Genomic DNA, 16,417 nt, shown 5'->3' on the forward strand with positions numbered 1-16,417 from the left:
CTAACCAGTAAGAAAAATCTCTAAGTATAGTTATTCTAGGCACATCAGCACCAATAAAATCATTCGTTTCCTCACATTGCAGCACAACCTGACATGTATAGATTATGTTCACTTCCAATTGTCATGGCTATGCTATTCAGTGAGTATGGTCCTCGTTTTGAAAGCTACTGTACTGGAAAGCTCCTCTCTGCACAGAGATGCTGCTTGACCTGGAAAGTAGCTTATTCCTAGGCCAGGTTCTTACCTGTCTAACTTTTTTTTTTTTTTTTCTCTTTGGAGTTTAAGGAAACATTTCTCAGAGGCTCTTGGCGTAATATACCCGAGAAAGTATCTAAGAAAATACTCAGTATTTAAGAAGGAACACACAAACACCAGCAAGGATCAATATTCAGGTCTTTTGTTAAAATGATGTCAATACAAAGATAAATATAATGGCCTTGCAAAGAGAAGTCAGCCTCTACAGACAAAACCAGTTTACACAAAGATAACAGTTGAATGACCATATACCCATTGTGGTCCAAATAAAGAAATAAATAAAACTTCCTCCCCGCTCCGTCTTGATATAAAGTGTTAGAAAAGATTACCTACAAGATGGAGAAAGCTCTAGATTGCTGCTAGGGTTTTAGCAGGGCTAAACCAGCAGAAGAGAAGCGAGGTGGTTGCTATCTGCTCATTTTTTTATGTTTATCAATTTGAAACAGACACTACGGCCCGAGCACAGATGATTTGGATGACACAGAAGCTCGTTCCAAGCTATAAGACAAGACTGGTCTGACTGGCTACTCATCCCAGCAATGCTTATCGCTATAATAGCTAACCCAGCAATAATCTGGCCTTTCACATTTGATCAACACACAGCCCTTGGTAGTGCAGTGCACAATATTTCCTTAAGAAAACAAACCTGAAAGAAGTGTTTAACTTTTTTTGGATGCTCCAGTATCATTGGGAGCTAAACCACTTTAATGTATTTGATAGTTCAAGGCATTTCTTCCATTATAGGCAACCAGGCAGCACAAATAGAAAGTAAGTATTACTTAGGGCAGGTTGGCCCTTTCTGGAAAAAAAAAATATATATATATATATATAAGCTTTTATATATATATATATGTATGTATGTATATATAAGCTTATATATATACATATAATATATATATATGTATATATATAAGCTTATCCTTCCCCCATGGGTTACAACAAGCAGTAAATTCCCAAGTGGGAAACGACATTGTTTTTATGGCTAAGTAAACTATTACGTAGTGCACGGAGAGCAGGACCTGACGTTTAGCTCTATTTGGGAAAGCAATTCCTCTGACAGCCTACAAGGGAGAACTTTATATTAAAATGTTTGCCTTACTTACGACTAAGTAGAATAAAACCCAGAAGCCCCTAATTCCAATGCACTTCTGAAATCCAGTTAGTGATATATTCCCCCCCGCCTTCATTTTTTTTAAACCAAAATTGACGATAAGCTATGGAAACAACTACAAGTTCCCACCTATGCAGTGTAGAGGGAAAAAAATTGTAACTTCATTTAGATTTTATGATGCAACAAATAAATCCTCTATCTGGCATTTTTCATCCAATAACCCAGCCAAGAAGCAATGCATGGACAGGAACAAGTAAAAAAGGTTAACGGGAATTAAAGAATAATCCTCAATTTTGCAAAGATTAATGCACTAGCCCTTTAATAGTTATTGTTACTTTTAAAAAGGAACATCTATTAGATGACAAGAATGTATAACCTAGCACACAACAAATCAAAAATATTACATACTTTCCACAAGGTAGGTAAACTATTCTCAGAATATCAGATACTTTAGACTGAGTTAATATATTCAACCAGTACATATGTAGAACTTCTATTAACAAACATCCCTCCACTTTTTAAACATGCTTTGTCAACTGCTATTCATAGTTTATAGCCTAAAATTCAGGGAGCAGGGCATTGCCACCTTCTCAAATGTCACTCTTCATTTTTGATACTGAGAGCAAGGATAACATCCAGGAGTTCTACTCAGAAAAGCACTAACACCTCAGGCTGAATCTCAACTACAAAATTCTCAGCAATATACTAATAAATCACTCCGTACTATACAAACAAACTCCAGGGTCATATTTTTGCCCCGCTCCTAACAAATTCCGTCCACAAAAAAATGTCAATCCTTTCTTCTGCCAAACCTCAAAGTACTGAAATATTGAATTCAGCATGCACTATATCTAATCAGAAACCATTCCACTCTCTGGCGCACACGAGAGCCGAACGATGGCTACTGCAGCCAGGATCTCCTAGAAAGTTGCAACGGTGAAAACGCCTCCTCGCTGCCTTCCACGAGCTTCCCCAGGGATCAAGCCAGGCTGCAGAGCCGGGCGGTGCAGGGCGGCCACGCAACCCTCCTGTCCCCAGCAGCGCCACGCCACCCGCCAGCTCCCTTCCTGCCACACGGGATGTCGGCAGCGGTTGAATAACTGAGCAGCCGTTAATGGGAAAAATGCAGAAACGGGACAGAAAGGCTGAACGGCTGCTGAGGCTTTTAAGCACTGCATTACCACTATTCAGATAGCAAAATCCACAAGGAAGCATCCGGAATGAGCCCATTACAAACCAGGATTGAACGGCATGATGTCCACCATGATGCTGAAGGACCCTCCCGATCCACCTGAACAAAAAACGATCCTATTAATCTTCCCTGTGTGCCCCTCTGCCCTTCAGCCGATGCTCCCTTCCCTCCTCCGTGCAGACACACACACACTAAATCCACTAAATCCACCCCACTAAATCCAACCTGTTCTGCTGAATCCAATGTCCCAACAACAGCCGGTGGTCCTCCATGCAGAAGCATGTCCCCATGATGGGCCATTCCCAGATCCTGGAGATCCTGCATCCCCAGAATGGGGCTTCTAATCCTGCTGTTACCAGCCCATCTCCTTTTTTCCCCATCAGTTTGTCAAATTACAGCGGCAAGAGGAACCCACATCACATCAATCAAATCAGAATAAATCAGCAGAATGAAATCATCATTCTTTGCTAAAAAAGGACTGAGTGACAGAGACTGTTATTCGTTTCCTTAAAAAAAAGAGAGTCAGAGAGATCTCAAGTAACTTGGTCTTGCATAGCTAGTCCACTCCAGAATGCTTTGTGTGTTGTTTACGATACATTTCTCCTGGGCATCACAACCTCACTAACCAGTAACTCTCCAAATTTTGGTATTACTTTTCCAATGCATTTGTCAAAGAAATAAATATCTCAAGATCTCTGTGCTTAAAACTGCAGCCCACACTTACTTGCAACTTAGCGATGTCGGCACCTCTTGCTCTGCGGTACCGATTGCTGCACCAGAAGGGACCAGGAGGCACTGATGTGCAGAGAATCTCATCCTCACATCACAGGTCTCTCTTGCTCGTCCTTCTACTGGCACACAAGCAAATCCTTACACACACCAGCATTCCCCCAGGACACCCAAATCCAGCCTGAAAGAAGCTGAGAGTGCAGAGGCAGCATGACACAAGCACAGCTGGAAGGCCCCGCTGAGGACACCAGCTTGGCAGACTGGTTTGGGTGCCTCTCCACACACACATCCAGTGGACAGATGAAGAAAAGTCAGTCCTTATCTCTTGTGTATTTTAAGCTCCTCATAAGAAGAGGCATGTTCTTGTAACGGAGAAGCGCTATCAAAAGCAAACGATACCAGATTTCAACAGAAGTCATAGAATCATAGAATGCTTAAGGTTGGAAGGGACCTCAGAGGTCATCTAGTCCAACCCCCCTGCTCACACAGGGTCACTCAGAGCACGTGGCACAAGGCTGCGTCCAAGCAGGTTTTAAACATCTCCAAAGAAGGAGACTCCACAACCTCTCTGGGCAGCCTGTTCCAGGGCTCTGGCACCCTCACTGTTAGGAAATGTTTCCTTAAGTTCCTGTGGAACTTTTGGTGCCTCAGCTTGTGCCCGTTTCCTCTAGTCCTATCGCTGCCACCACTGAAAAGAGGCCGCCCCCTCCTCCTCACTGCCTCCCTTGAGGTATTTATAGACACTGATCAGGTCCCCCCTCAGCCTCCTCTTCTCCAGGCTGAACAGACCCAGCTCCCTCAGTCTTTGCTCACAGGGCAGATGTTCCAGGCCCCTGATCATCCTCGTAGCCCTAAAGCCATTTCAGTACAGATGCCGTAGAGATAACCACTTCCTGGCAAAGGGCCAAAGCCCCTTTTCTACAGAGGAGAATGTGCAAGCAGTGTAGCACCTCACTTGGCTAAACAGGCCTTTTAATGCTTTTGCCTTTTTTTTACTTAGTTTTATCTAGAGCATGGCTGTGGATAAAACTGTGTCTCTACCCAGACACAGTCATATTTAAGAATAATAGCTAGAAAGATGCAATAAATTCAGTCTTAGCCTGTGACTCTGGAACAGGCAGTGGCTTCTGGCAGTACATGACTAACTGCAGCCTGCGTTACCCAAGATGTTGCTACAAATAGGCCTCAAATGAGTGTTTTGTCATGGGCTTCCTCCAGCCGAACAGCAGCAGGAGCCATGCAGCTCGGGTTAGCTACGCGGCTCCTGCACATTCACACTCATTTACCCAGGCTTGAGGAAGGTGCGAGCCTGCGGGGTAGCACCTCCCCGAGGACATGCATCCTTCATTCCCCCAAAAAGTCTGCTTGTATGTATTATTTTAGAAACAATTTCTGCCAGCATTTGGTACTCATAGCATAGGAGCTGAATTTTCTCAGAAGCCATGAGTTTTTTGGAAGATTAGATTTCCCTTGCAAAGGAAGTGAGAATTTAGAACCAAATAAAGCAGCGCTTTGCATACTGAGATATATTGAGGTACACCAGAAAAAAAAAGGAGAAAGAAGTATAATTCATGACACTGCAAACACTATCTATCACAGCAGAGTTGTAAGGATAATTATCTCATTTTCCTATCCTTGATTAACATAAGGAGATACCTAAAAACAAAAAAGTTACCTACTCTTCAAAATTAGGTGACTAAAAATATTCCCTTTCTAAGAGAGAATTAATAGATCTATGATACAGAGCAACTCTAGATGAGATGACTTTTCTGCCCAAGTCATTGCCACCTATATAACACATTCACATTGGAATCCTACAGGCAGCATGCTGCACACCGGGACACTGCCACAGCCTCACGCCAAATGTGCCACCCTCACAAAGGTCCACATAACCCTCCACCATATGTTTCTGCTCTGAAAGCCAAGCAAGCATCTGAATTCTGGAATTGGTGCAAAAAAAGGAAAAAAAAAAAAAAAAAAAAAAAAAGAAAAAGCAAAAAAAACACCTACCAGTCCATGTAGATACTAGTTTTCAAGCAGATCCCTGTACACTGTGCTCAGATGTATTTTCTCTGTTGTTTGACACTAACTCACTCACAGAAAACACTGCAGTATAAATCTCAGCACTGCAACTGCAGGGGCAGCTTAACTCAGAGCCTCCATACTGAACCACCTCTCCCAGCTGAATCTTAGTCTTAAAACAAGAAATAGATTAAAAATTCCAATACTTGCTATTCAGGGAAGTTCCTTATATTTCACACAAAGGCTGTGTTATGCATATGTATTCACTCTTTCATATTTCCTGACCCTAACTAATTTCCATGTGGTACTAAAAATATTTTCATAAAAACATAGTATTAAACCAAATTGCAAAAGCTGGTGGTTCTGACATGCAGATTAAAACACTTTTCACATTAATAATATATGGACTACAGAAAGCAAGAAAATCAAAACCATCATCAAATGTTAATAACATCTAAAAGAATGAAGTTATAACTGTAATGCCAAAATAAAAAGTCTATGCCAAAGGATTCCCTTAAAAACAGAAGTGGAAGATTCATTTCTTCCTTTCTGCTAAAAGACTTCTATAATCCTTTGTTTTCCATCAGCTCTGCAAGACCTCTAGGATCTCTGTCTGCTGCACATGAAGGTTCCTTGCATAAGGTCTCCTTGCTCAGCAATCACTAGTCACTGCTTTTGCCCACAGCTTGTGGGGAAAAGAAGTCACTGCTTGTCCCCACTCTGCAAGAGTTCCAAGCCACGGGCCAAACAGAATGAGATGAATTTTTGGAGCCAAAACTTCTATGAGTATATAAAATTTCCTAGTTTGGGGCATATAAAAGGAATCAGCAAGAACACTTGCTGGAAGGTGGCTTTGTGTTCTGCACAGAGCAGAGGAGCTTCATCATAGTTGAAAATGAAGTTCTGTCCAAATTGGACGTGAACCAATTTCTGCAGAAAGTCTCAACTTCTTTTCCATCCATTTGGTCTCCTTGCATGCATAAGCATAACGCAGACTGAACTATAGTTCAATACTTTCCCTTTTCAAATTTGCTCTATTCCAATTTCCAACAGCGGGTCAAAAGGACTTCGGAAGAAAAGGTGTCTCACAGTGATCCATACAAGCCTTAGGTATCCTTTTCTTTCTCTTGTTATTACATAAACGACTGCGTAAATCACAGCAGGTAATGCAGCCAACAGAAGGAAAAACAAAACAATAAAACAAAAACAGTTTCCCCCCACCCCACTAGCACAATCCATAAGATATTGGCACTGTTCCCAAAGCTTAACTACAGGAAATACCTGTTAGTAGGGACAGGGCAGCCTCGCTGCAGGTTTAGGAGCGCTCTCAACAGAAGCAGAGAGCAAGTATCTGACAGGTAATTCTCTTACATAAGTGATATGAAACAGAGGTTCACACAGAGCAGGAGACTAATCAGGATATTCATTAGCGGCAAGGGACTGAGCACCTTAATTGGATATACTGCCCAGAGGAGCCGAGAGGCACGTGCCTTGCAGGGCCGCCAAGCATCTGCAAGGCCACAAGAGATGGGTCCTCCCGGCCTCGCACACTCACTTGCAGGGGGTGAAAGCCCCACAGAGCTGGGCCGAGGACCCAAGGCCTCACGACCAAAATCAAACCTGAGCAATCCTGCCCCTAAGCGCGCCTAAGGCATTCAGACTAAGCCAGCTCCTTACACAAGCTGCACACAGCTTTTCTCTGAAAACAATCTACTCTGCTTCATACCACGTTTCGTGACTCATTCCTGCATATTATTTCTTGAGAAGCAGCTGCAGAATGGTCCCAGAAAAGGACAGGGAGAAAGGTGTCAAAGTTAATATTTCTGTGGTTTGAAAAATATACGTATCTAATCTGATAGTTATACAAGTGACTAAATTTACTTTTTTTTTTTTTAATCTTGAAAGAAACTCACCCATCATTCAAATGGGTAGAGAGAGAGGCTAAAGAAAAATTACAAGCTGACAATGTTACACAGGCCTGAATAAAGTTTGAAATAACTGTATTTCATTCATAAGTACACGCTGCTTCTAGAGGTTCTTACCTGTAGAAGGTTCTAGAGGTTCTTACAACAACTTCTCATCTCAGTATGATGGTGGTAAAAGTGAGACAATAAGAAGGATTTGACCTCAAAAACCAAAAGGACCCAAAACTAATAACAGCCAAGAATCACAGAAGATGCAGCTGGAGGTAAAGAGCAATTCTGAAAGTCCACATTTGCCAATATCAAAAAGAAGTGCTGCTTTAATACTTTCAGATTCTGATGGCCTAAAGATCTCTTCTAGCACTGCCATTCCATTCCTACTGTATTCTGCTGACCTATTAACTAGGTATATTTATGAAAGACTTCAACATTATCCCAACACAGCACTCCTCATTTAATCTGTGAAGAGATATTATCAAAATAGCCTTTCTATAACCCAACTGCTTTTTGCCCTATTACATGTCCGAAAAAATCATGGAGACAAATATTTCTCTGGGTAGGTTCAGTATGAAAATCATTTATCATTGTAATTGAGGAGCAGAAAAGCAGCAGGAAAAAGCTAAGTTGATCAAGATCCCCTCTGCAACAGTGTCAGGTGGTAAAACCACCAGATATTTCTCCAAAAATCTCTCCTCTTAAGGGACACAAAAGCATTGGGGTTTGCATTTATGTAACCTCAGAGATGAAGGAAGTAAAGAGTTCTGTCTACTCCCCACCCCATGGCCACCGACAGGACCTCCATCACGTGCCATTTACAGCTCCCAGGGAAAACAGCCCATCAAGATACTCTTCTTAAACTGGATCTTCAGGTCTGAAGAGCTTTACCAGGCACGTGGGCCATTGCGCCAGGTTCTTTACACTTATACACAGGTTCTAACTTTTCTGCAGCTCAGATCTTCTAGGGTATGAGATCCTGTTCTGTAAGGGAAACTACATGAATAAATGAGGCTTCCCTTGTGGTGGACAGTGGGAATATGCAAAATATGGAGCACCACCGAATACCTAGCAAGAGCCAAAAGTTTTCTTGTCTTAAGTATCAGTGACACTAAGCCTTAGATGGATCAGAGCACAAATCTGTTTTTATGAAAAATATTCATTTTTCATAAATGAACATTTACTGCACCAAAGAATTAGCAGACTGCCCTCAGTGCTACTAAACAGAAACTGTTATGAACAATCAAAGATTGTTCTATGATGGTCTATGACGGTGCAACTCTTATAGATCCCCACATCATTACTCTCTTGAGAAACTTTAAATGTAAACTGTGTTTGTGTTAATATATTACAAAAAGCACACACACACACATACAGTTTGAATATCATATTTCAGCTGTTAGCTTGGTTATCCCCAACAAAGCCATTTTAATTTTTAGCTAACAAGAATTCACAGATTCACAGAATATTTAAGGTTGGAAGGGACCTCTACAGATCATCTAGTCCAACCTTCCTGCTCAAGCAGGCACACCTACAGCATGTGGCACAGGGCGGCATCCAGGCGGGTTTTGAAGACCTCCAGAGTAGGAGACTCCACAACCTCCCTGGGCAGCCTGTTCCACTGCTCTGTCACCCTAACAGTAAAGAAGTTGCTCCTCACCTGGAGACGGAACTGCTTGTGCTTCAGCTTGTGGCCATTACCCCTCGTCCTATCGCTGGCCACCAGTGAGAACAGCCTGTCCCCTTCCTCCCTGCATTCTCCCTTCCTGAACTTATACATATTAATCATATCCCCTCTGAGCCGTCTCTTCTCCAGAGAAAAAAGGCCCAGCTCACTCAGCCTCTCTTCATACGAGAGATGTTCCATTCCCTTAATCATCCTGGTTGCCCTTCTCTGGACCCTCTCCAGAAGCTCCACGTCCTTCCTATACTGGGGTGCCCAGAACTGCACACAGTGCTCCAGGTGCGGCCTCACCAGAGCTGAGTAGAGGGGCAGAATCACCTCCCTTGACCTGCTGGCAACATCCTCCTGATGCAGGCCAGGATGCCATTGGCCTTCTTGGCCACGAGGGCACACTGCTCACTCATGGTTAACTTAGTGTCAACCAGGACTCCCAGGTCCCTCTCCGTGGAGGTGCTTTCCAGCAGGTCAACCCCTAATCTGTACTGATGCCTGGGGTTATTCCTCCCCAGGTGCAGGACCCTGCACTTGTCCTTATTGAACCTCATGAGGTTCCTCTCTGCCCAACTCTCCAGCCTGTCCAGGTCCCTCTGGATGGCAGCACAGCCCTCCGGAGCATCGGCCACTCCACCCAGCTTGGTGTCATCCGCAAACTTGCTCAGGGAAAATTAAACCCAACATTTTTTTCAAAGGCTTATGATTTACCCAAATAGCTTATGACAAAGACACAGAGACAAACTCTAAAGCATACAGAAATAAACAAAAAAAAATATCAATTTAAAAAGCTAAATTGAGGAGTTATCACAGGAATTAATTTTTAATATAAAGTGTGTCCATTTTTGCTCTGTCATTTGAAAAGTCAGAATTGCCTACCACTGAAGATTGCCTCATACGAGGACCAATACAGTAACATTTCAGAAACAGTCACTTGCATTAAAGGTCAAAAATAGTAGTCTAAAGGTCAAAATCTGTAGCCTATGAAAACCATAGAGATTAGGATAGTTCAGTAAGAATCGAGTATTTATCAACTTACATTAAACACAATAATTAATACACAATATCCTGAAAGTACAGAAGCATCCTCAAGCACGATACGGTGTATATTGTGCTACCATTGCTCTTGTTTGCTCCCCAAGATACGAAACGAAATTCATTTTAAACACCATGGCTGCATACATCCCACAGCTCATTTTGCAGGAGCCAGGCTTCAAGGTCAGGGTCACAGCTAAACTCCAACTCAAGTGACTGGAATTACTGACAGATATCCCAGTTCTGAAATACCTCCGTATCCAGGTCCTGGTTTTCAAACAGAATACAATCTCTAAACAAAATAAAACCCGAAACAAAGCAAGTGTGTTTAATTTACAGTTCAGATAAATCAAGTGTAACACAGTTAAATTATAGGGGATTTCTCCTTCTTTTCTACAAATGAAAAGGAAGTCCTTGTTTTCTTTTTAAAAGCTTGCAGCTTTAAAGATTATGTTATAGTTGCCTGTTTAAAAAGCCCTAAAATATTTAGAGAGATCCAGGATCAATTATGGAAGAAAAAACAAATATAGTCTTTAGATCAATGCAGAATTCTCAGTCATTCTTGCCAAAAACCACTGATTCATACAAAAAGAAAAACATAACACTTGGATTTATTAGTATGTCTGTGCCACATTACATGACAAAATAGTTTAATTAAAACTACCTACAGAGCTAGATTCTGAATGACACATAGGACTGGGTATAGTCATATTTCTTTAAATGTTAAAATGTATTATTTCTTTGCAGTAACATAATAGCTGCTGCTAAATCTTATTAATAAAAGTGTAATAAAATCTTGTTAGTAAGTGCAATAATTCTCTGCTTGCAACACAAGGACAAAAAAAAGTCAAGATTTCTTGAGGAAAAAAACTCAAATTACATGGCTATATTGAGGTGTTTGGCTTTTTACATTGAAAAAGTTTCACAGAACTTAGTGTACTAAGAACTACCTAAATAAACTCTGAAATAATAAGCATTAGACTTCTGACCCACAATCACTTAAAAGAGAGCTAGAAGAGTTAGTTACCACACTTAAGCCCAAGGTTACCACCTTCCAGCAGAGTCATTGGATAGAAAACAAGTGCCTTTTTTATTGCCTCAGCACAAGAACTGTTCCAATTTAACTTAAGTCACCAGACCACAGGCTAAAACCATCAAGCTGGTTCATGCATCTTATTTTGCCAAGTGGTACAGAGAAACAACAGTGGAAGCACCTTAAATTTATGTTTGGGGATTTACTGAATGAAGAACAAATGGGGCTGAGAAGACTGGTAAAGCTTTAAGGCCAAGGAGAAATCCCCCTGGTGCCTAAAGCTACCCAACAGGAAGGCATGGAAAAGATACTGAAGGGATATTGTGGTAAGAGCAAAGACCAAGGACACTTGGAAAGAAGGGAAATCCATTGGAACAGGCTGCCCAGAGAGGTTGTGGAGTCTCCTTCTTTGGAGATCTTTAAAACCCGCTTGGACGCAGCCCTGTGCCCTGTGCTCTAGGTGACCCTGCGTGTGCAGGGGGACTAGATGACCTCTGAGGTCCCTTCCAACCTTAAGCATTCTATGATTCTATGATTTCAGGTATAGGGAAAAGCTTGTTCACCACAGAGGTGGTCAAGTCCTGGAAGAGATTGTGCACAATAGACTCTCCATCACTGGAGATGCTCAAAATGAAGCTGGACAAGCCCAAGTAATTTAACAGGACTCGCTCAGAGCAGCACTAGATCAACTTTAGAGATCCCTTCTAAACTAAGCTACTCTATGCTGACATAAAGATTTTCACAACTTTTTAATTCCTGTGCCTACCTTTGTACTCAAGGGAGTCACTTCCACTTAAGAAATGCTTTTCTATCATTACTGACACTAATGATCACATAGGGTTTTGGTTATCACCAAAGCTGTCTGAAAAAGGTACAGGTATCAGTAATGTTCCATCACTGCCATGTCCTACCTAGCGACTATTATTCTCCAAATATTTTACTCCAAAGGGCTTTCTATATACGAGCAATTTAGGCAGAACAAAATAAGTAAAGCTTAAATGAGGTTATGGATTAACAAATAAATAAAAAAAATTGCTGTTAACTAACTTTAAAATATTTTTATTTTAAGTACTTCACTCTGAGGACAAATGCTAACAAGCTGATTTCAAAAAATGATGCGGCTAACTTTGAAAACGCTCACGAGAATCTTTAGTTAATTATAAACAGAGGTTATCCAGGATGTGATTAAATACAATTCTGTGGTATTACCTCTTGATTTTCTGGTCAGCTTATAAATGAGGTGGGAGATGGATCAAAAGCTCAAAGTGTATGAGAAATAGATCAATGCATTTGAAATTGCTGAAAGATAAATCTTTTAACAGAAATCAAAAAAAAAAAAAAAAAAAAATAAAAAAAAAAATTTTTTAAAAAAAAAAAAAGAAGGAAACAGGGCAATATAGAATCTAGATTTACCCCTTGAGAATAATCACATGTTTAATTAACAACTTGGAAAAACATATAGTCTTGAGAAACTGAAACAGCTTTTTTAATAGATTAAATTCAGGAGTAGTTTTTTTTCCTTACTCACAAAATCAAGTTTCTATCAGCAAACTCAATGCTCTTCCGCCCCAGAGTAAGCATTCACTCATACACCTATCTAGTATCTCTCGGCAGCCTGATCTCCAAAGGAAAGCTCTCTCTCCATGCCCCAAATTTTGCTCTTTTATTCTCAGTGGCCCCAGATCACACTCCAGGAGTGTGTGCAGACGAGCCATCTCCAAGCCTTCTTGTCTTGACCTGGCCCTGTCTCAGAAAACGTAATCCTTGAACGTCAGAAACGTTCCACTTTCCTCATCACTTCTTCCTTCCCCACTGCAGTCTCTTACTAATCTAAAGCAGCAATTAAGATTCCCTTAGGTACTGTTATCTATGTAGCTTTCTTACTGATGTTTTTTACCTTTTTTCCCTCCACTCCTTTATTTTATTCTTTTGCCTACATTGCCTGGATCTCTTCCTGAGATGTGGCATGTGTGAATTACACCAAACAAGCCACGTTCTTTAACTTCATTAACTTTGAATGGCTCTCAGTAATGTGCAGGTTTATTCCAATACAGAGAGATAAACATGCTCAGTGTATCAGTCGTGGACTGGCTCTGCATCCCCTTCTGCATCAAATGCAGAATTCTCCTGCTGGCTCCTCAGGGTTCTTCCAGCTGCATCTCTGCTCCTGTTTCATCCCTACCCTTCTAGGGATTTAATGCCAAGCCTCACTTTCTCCCCTCATTACAAATCCTGAATTCCTTACCCTCCATGTGCAGGGTCCCTTCAAGTGACCCTTGAATACCAACATCTCCCCCTCCCACACAGCTTCTCTCTTAAATCAGTTTCATTGACAAATTTTACTGTAAGAAAACAAAAAAGTGTTATACATACATATATGTGTGTGTGTGTGTGTGTGTGTGTGTACTTTTTAGGCTTTTCTCAGCATCTGCTGTATCCTCCTCTACCCATAATGCTGTTTTATACATAACCTCAAAAAGGGATATCTCATCTCTGGCCAAAAAGACCCTCAAATGCAGGTCTGAAGGTTTCCTTATTAACCATAGAAAGAGTTTCATGCCAAACTAGTGAAACTTTGCTTCCTACAGCTGTGTCTAATGGCTGAGCCACAACCCTAGAGCTTCCCCTTCCCTTCTATAACCCTAGAGCCCTCCTGTGTCTCCTCCTTGCTCCTGTAGCTCACCCAAGCACCAACCCGAGGCAGAGGGTTCAGCCCCTCCTGTTGCTCTTTTGTTTAGTGCATCAGAAGCTGATCCACCAAGCTGAAAACACAGGTTGCTACTAACTCATGACCCTGCCACGAAACCCACCAGGGAAACGTGCACACAGAACAGCTCGCCCTGCACCTGAGTCTGCAGCCCTCCCGTCACCATCCCACCAGCATTCCCTCCCGGAGCACTAGTCACCTCTGGTACCATCACAATGGGAACTTACTTGGATACAAATCATTCGGACCTAGGGAAGAAAAACCCAGTGATTAAACAGTTGATTAAAGATGACTCATGCCCACATCCATGTTTTCCAACTAGGATGATGAAATACTCGTAACTTTGCCTGAATTTCAACGGTGATACTTCCACCTTCCCCATTTTCCCTACGAGTCTGAGCAACACAAGGCCTTCCATGGATATTGTTATTTTATCAAAGTATGAAAATTTTCCTATTTGCTGCACTGATTTTTGCTCCTTTTCCACTTATTAGGATTGTGTTATTTTAGCTTAGAATCATATGAAATTGAACTTCTTACAAGTGTATTCCCTTCTCCATCAGTCTCCTGAAAATGCTTGGTATTTTTAGGTGTATGTTTGAAAAAAAGAACCAGAACAAATGCACGCACCAAGACTTAAGGACCCTTGTTTGCTTCTGTTTTTCAAAAAAGAGCCTATCCAGGTGATTACATTATAAATATCCTCATAGAATCTAAATAAATAAAAGTGTAAAGCAATATTCTGCCATCACAGTCAACCTTTTTCCTTCTGTCTTTCTCCTCTCTCCTTCCTCCATCAACTGATCATCTTCATAAGGAAACTTACCCATCTCTGAGGATCTGGGCTGAGAGATCTGGTAAAACGGAGTTTGAATTCTTAAAATTCCACTTATTTCAAGTTTTGCGTACAGCAGATGCCTTCTTCTTGCCCAGTGAACCTTACATGTCATAAGCTCAAAAAATTCTTCCAACAGACTCAGAATTACTAAATTAAATTATCCAAAAGCAGAAAACTACAAGAACTAAAAACAGTATAAAATGTATTTGGAATTCAAAGGAAACACGGATGCAAGTAAATCCTACTACCTGCTTCCAAGGACCACAGAGGTTCCATTTCTGGACCACTGTGGAAATTCATCTTGTTTAAGCTGGACGCTTTCCCACCTGACTGCTGATTTCATGTGACCTTAAACCTCACTGAACTCTTGCCATGGATGTCACCAGGCCCATAGCATTGAGCAGACGCCTTACTGAGCTGAGCATACAGCACACGGGACAGCTCCAGTGCCTCCACTGCACTGGAAATGCTGGCCGGTCATAATGGAAGTTAGCTCCTCCAGAAGACATCACTCAAGCCAGATAAAAATGAAGAGTCCAGAGTAATATTGAAATCTCATTTCCTTCCGCTTGGCACAACTCATAAAGCTCATGAATCGGGTCAGCTTTAGCAACCCGGGAGACTACACCTTTAATGCTGGGGACAGCACAGAACTTGCTGGTCACAGAATAGCAAAGCAGCTGTGTCAAATCACGATCATCTCCTCCACAAACCCCATCAAAAGGCAAGGGACATAGCGAGCTCTATTTAATAACCCAAAACACCGGTTTGGGCATGTAAGCACAGCTCAAGCTAGCATTGGAAACTGCTTGGAGAAACAGTCCAGAAATGTTGTCAATTAAAGACAGCAGCAGCCTCATTTGTTTGGATTAATAGTACTCTTTCCAAACGTTGCAACTGCACCTCGTTTAAATTGAGAATAATCCTCTTGTAAGTAAATAAGAATTGACATGTTTTGTAAATAAATGTGTCGTTCCCTTGCCAAACACAACAGCAGAAGAACACAAAGAAAAAAAAATGTTTCATGTTCATTAACTGCAAGCTACAGTATTTTTTTTTTTCTTTTTTAATAGGAAAAGATGCTGTAACTTCAACTATGAGGTGCAATATAGTTTTCTGGGTTGGCAGGCAAGGCTATTCAAGAGAAATACCCACTTTGGGACTAGTGCATAAAAGTAACCCTAGAGTAAAAGCAACAACCTATGACAGTTTACAGATGTGCTTTAAAAACAGATAATGGCAGGAGCTTCCACATAGCACAGTCTTATGACCGACACAGTTTGGTGGGACTTAAACTGTAAGATTAGGAACCTACACCAAAGCAAAGAAATATGTATACACACACACATACATGCACACACTCATACAGCTTCTTCTGGACGTTAAACAACTAGAGCACGCATTTTTTGCTACTCGTTTTCCCCCCGATTCCAAGGGAGGAACAGACAGCGCGACACAGGGCGCGACACAACTTCGCTCGCGGGAGGCAGCCCCGGGACGCGGCAGCGCCGCAGCCCGAGCCCGACGGGGCGGCCCCGCCGCACTCACCGCGCCGCTGGTGCCGCCGCTGCCGGTGCCGGTGCCGGTGCCGGTGCCGTCCTCGTGCGGCGGCTCCCTCCTCGTGGCGGCCGCGGGCGAGGCGCGCAGCAGCTGCTCGAGGCAGGCGGTGCTGGGCAGCGAGGAGCTCTTCTGGTGGGAGAGGTGCGCGCCGGGCCGCCGCTCGCCCTTGCTGCCCTTGGCGCCGTCGTGGCGCGCGGCCGGCGGCCCCTTGCCCGGCGGCAGCAGGTGCTCGCGCAGGCGGCGCAGCGCGGAGCCGGGCTCGGCGCCGGGCTCCAGCGGCTCGGCGGCCGAGCAGCACAGGTTGGGCTGCGAGGACGAGAAGACGCGGTCCAGCACCTGCCTCC

Source organism: Nothoprocta perdicaria, unplaced genomic scaffold (assembly GCF_003342845.1).
Source record: "Nothoprocta perdicaria isolate Ctin4 unplaced genomic scaffold, notPer1 scaffold_35, whole genome shotgun sequence".
In the NCBI taxonomy this organism is placed as follows: Eukaryota; Metazoa; Chordata; class Aves; order Tinamiformes; family Tinamidae; genus Nothoprocta; species Nothoprocta perdicaria.